Consider the following 4,650-nt stretch of genomic DNA (forward strand, 5'->3'; position numbering starts at 1 on the left):
CACGCACACAGAGGGAGTGTGTGTGTGTGTGTGTGTGTGTGTGAGAGAGAGAGAGAGAGGGAAACTGCAATGGCTTATCTTGGGTAAGCTGAGCTGGTGGTGGTGGTGGTGGAGAGCTGCTTCAACATCCATCAACAAACACCAAGCAAGCCAGAGGCAGACAGCCTTTTTGGAAATCCCCTGTCCCTACCCCCCTCCCCCTGTTCCTGCCCCTGTTGTTCCTACCCCCCTCTGGCCCTGCCCAAGCTTGAAGCCAGAAGGCCTTTTTGGAAATCCCTTGCTCCTGCCCCTCTATCCCTGCCCAAGCCACACAGCCTTTTTGGCAATCCCCTGCTCCTGCCCCTCTGTCCCTGCCCAAGCCACACAGCCTTTTTGGCAATCCCCTGCTCCTACCCCTCTATCCTTGCCCAAGCCACTCAGCCTTTTTGGCAATCCCCTGCTCTTGCCCCCTGTCCCTGCCCAAGCCACACAGCCTTTTTGGCAATCCCCTGCTCTTGCCCTTCTGCCCCTGCCCAACCCAAACCAACAACCTTTTTGGAAAGCTCTTGCTCTTGCTCTCGCCCCTCTACCCTTGGTCCTACACCTCTGCCCCAAGCTAGATAGCAAGGCCTTTTTGGAAATACCCTGTCTTTATAGAAATCCCATGTCCAAGCCGGACATAAGGCCTTTTTTGGAAACCCCCCGTCTCCTGCCCCTCAGGGGTATCCTCCCAATTTTACATCTCAACTTGGCTTACATTGCCCACCACCGTTTTCACACAAGACACCTCCTCGATTGGTTGCTTTCGTGTCTCTGCCCTCTCCACCTCCTCCTTCACATAGTTGTTGTTCTCTTTCCTCCCATGGCGGGGGTGAGCAGTGGTGGAACTATGAGGAGTCTCCTTCATGGATTTCAGCAAAAAAGTTGCAGCTCATCCTATACCCCCCCAAGAACATATTGAGTCCGATGAACCACCCTACTCTTAAGTCAAGTCATAAGCTAAATTATAAAAAGTGTTTGCCTTTCAAGTTGGAGATCTTCTATGGGTGTGAAAGTTTGCATTTCACGCCCACTTTAGATTGGAAATCCAAACTTCAATCTATACTCTGTGGTGGATTGATGCCCCTTCACCTTGCCTCGAAAAAGCAAAAATAATAAATTAATCAAGATGCAGAGTCATTAAGAAAAGTCAATGTTGGTTCTATATTTAGGATAAATAATAAAAGCATAACATATTTTTCTTTCAAGAATGGGAACACCTCTCCACCCTCCCTTGACTTTGGAAGACTACAACCCATCAATACAACAAATGAAGAGATGCACCATGATTGCACTCATTTGGTTGAGGAGGATGCTAAATATTAGTTCTATTTGTACTTAGCCGGACTAGATGTTCGAATTAACAAGTGATAGAAGGAAGGGAATTTGTAAAACTTATGAAATGGTTGTATTCCCTTGGGGTGAAATGAGACAAAGACAACTGCACTTAAATGATGAAGAGGCATAAAAGCTAATGAATAAGCTCCTCTCAAAGGTTTGTCTTCCATTATTGTAGATATTGTTCACTTCTATTATTTGCATTTAATTGAATTGATCTTAGAGTACTTTTTTCCCACTTCAGTATTTTGAAGTGACTTGATTAATTTCTTAAATAGAGTAAGTTGTCTCTTAAATTAATATTTTTTAAGAGACACGTTAGAGGAGTTTGCTCTAGTGATTTGTCCAAACATTAGTAGCATATGAACAATTGACGATTCTTCCTAAAGCCATCGACAATAGGATAGAGTATAACCCAAACTTGTGTGTAAACTCGATGATGAGGCATAACAACCCAAGATTAAGGCATTTGCTTGGTATTACTCACAATGAGTTCACAGAAAACTTAATTCAAGTGGTAGCAATGCCACAACATACAATGCCCACAAATCTCATAAACGACTCTCAACTAACTACAACTCAATGCATTATAGATGACCAAATACAAGTAAATGCTCAACCTTACCCTTGACAACCAAATGTAAATTCCATTTGCTAACATATAGTAAATAAATTCAAACCATGGGTAATAACACACGTCCAACTTGATGCATGTGTTAGGCATATTGCTAGCGTTCATTCCAGGCCAAGATCAAGCCCAATTCATTAGTCAATCCCTGCCATACGAGGGAGGCAGGTTGATGATCTCTTAGTAAGTTATTAGCCAAAGCTAATAACCGTAAGCGGAACGACCACTGACGAGGCTAATCATCCTACATTCCGGATACTTTCCCGGCCAATGCAACTGCCGAAGATGCGGAAGATAAGGGTCGGGATCCTAATAGACCAAAGTTAGAATTAGAATTAGAATTTTTATCGTCCATAAAGAGGCCAATTTTGACCTATGGGACCAGAGTATACGTGTGTTCTTGATATATGTCTCCTTCCTAAGAAGGGGTATTCATATGTTGAAGCACAAAGTCTCTATGTGTTAATAAAGCATACACATATGAGCTCAACCTTCTAGGTGGTGTCTTAAGTTATCACACCCTCTTAGTATGTCAACATATCTTGAACGAATTGCACTATATGTCGAGCATGTGAAGAGCAAGTGACATTCATCCTCTACCATGCCTTCATTGCATACTTTACATGTCTTCAAATTCGTTACATTTTGATACCATGATGCAACTTCAATACCTAACTTGTGAGATCAAGTGCGAAGTAGTGTAAGGGCTCTACGAGCATTGCTACTCATATTGGTAATGAGATAAGGTTGGATACAATCAATAGACATTCTTGCTTTATATTGAGACCAACATTCAGGGTTGACATTTGGAATGTAGTATTCTAGCTTTTTGGAAAAACTTCTTATTGTAGTTATAGTTTTGTAATAAGGAGAGAAAACATGACACATGGTGAACTTGATTTAGTGATTGCAAAAAAAGTCCATTGTACGAGATCATCACAAACATTATTGAATACATTGTAAGGAATGGTGGATTCATGCCACTCCATTCTCTTGTCATCATAAAAAGCATTGTCCAATTCTTTTATTTCCTTACAATAATAAAATCCAGTAAGATAACACATTGTTGACTAGGGTCATTACATACATGCACATGTAAGTTAATGATTAACTTTGAAGAAACATACAAAGGAGCTATTCGCGAATAGAATTTTTGAAATTTGAAGAAGCCAATGAAAATAAAGATGAAGCAGTTACCTTGAAACTCAAAGAATGAACACAACCAAACAAACTAAGAATCTAGCAAAGAGTGTGCAAGCTTTTCCATTTGCCTTACACACTGCTCTACATAATAGCCCAACTTTAAGTTTTGAAATCTTGCCTTTCAGATGGCATCATGTAGTCATTCTCCCCCACATTCACAATGTCATTTGGCTTCATGTATGTTGGCCCATGCTAAATACATTTCTCTAAAATAATGCACAAGCTAATATGTAGCTTGTGGCTTTTGATATGCTTCGATAAGTAATGGCAATGCATTTGAGATATGGTTGAGAGTTGTTGTAATTTGGGAGTTCACACAAAACACATTTCTCTAAAATAATGCACAAGCTAATATGCAATTTGTGGTTATTGATATGCTTTGATAAGTAATGGCAATGCATTTGAGATATGGTCAAGAGTTGATGTAGTTTGGGAGTCCACAAGCATATTGAATGTGATGTGACCTTATGGCCACAATCTAGAGCTAAAAAACAAGGTCATCACAAACTTTCTCTTGTTCTCTAATGGCATCACAAGCACCAAGTCATTCTTGTTTGACCTGTGAATGCAAACAAAAGGGTTTTGGAAGCATAGAACGTAATATTTGCATTCTTTTGCTCAAACATTCATTTTCATACATTTGCAATCGAATGCATATGTTATGAAAACATACTTATTATTATTTTGGCATCGTTAGATTTTTTTCAGTTTTTTATCTTACAAAAAAAGTTTTACCTTATAATAAATCATGAATATAAAAGTGTGGTATTTACCATACATACTTCAAGAGCATTTACCATACTCAAATGATTGAAGCATATTCAAATGTGAATGCACGTATGGTAGATATGGTTCATACTATGATTGGAAGCATTATTATGGCAAAATCTTCATTGTTGCTTCCAACATTGGAAACTGACTTAAATGATGTACACAAGATTGCAAAGATAGTCTGAATACTACAGCAAAGAATGTTTTGTTTATCATACAATTCATATCATTTTTATTTACATAAACTACTAATGGTTCATGGTCACAAAAGCCTGTTGGGTTACTGATCAATATACCTTTTGAGTATACCCATTCCTAAGCAAGTGTCACTAACAATGGGATTGCATGAGTCAACACTGGCAAGAAAGGGTATGTTTGAATTTGTCAACAAAAAAGGGGATAAACTATTGACATTATTAATGAACTGGATATCCAAATTGCACATTCAACCAACAACTAAGTGTACGGGTCAATGAACCAATTATGACAGCATTCATATTTCATGTGGATCATAGAAAGAAGCCAAGTTCACAAAATTAGGCATATACAATGCCGCATATACAATAGTAATTGAAAACTAGGATCGAATACAAAACATTGTTAAGAATCAAGATCAGCCATAGAGTTAATCAGACAAATTGTTAAGAAGTTTCCATTTGAGAAACATGTTTTAGGAGCCCCTGTACTACTGC

Source organism: Azolla caroliniana, unplaced genomic scaffold (assembly GCF_043228905.1).
Source record: "Azolla caroliniana isolate FFs.n. ecotype wild unplaced genomic scaffold, voAzoCaro1.0.p SCAF_10, whole genome shotgun sequence".
In the NCBI taxonomy this organism is placed as follows: domain Eukaryota; kingdom Viridiplantae; phylum Streptophyta; class Polypodiopsida; order Salviniales; family Salviniaceae; genus Azolla; species Azolla caroliniana.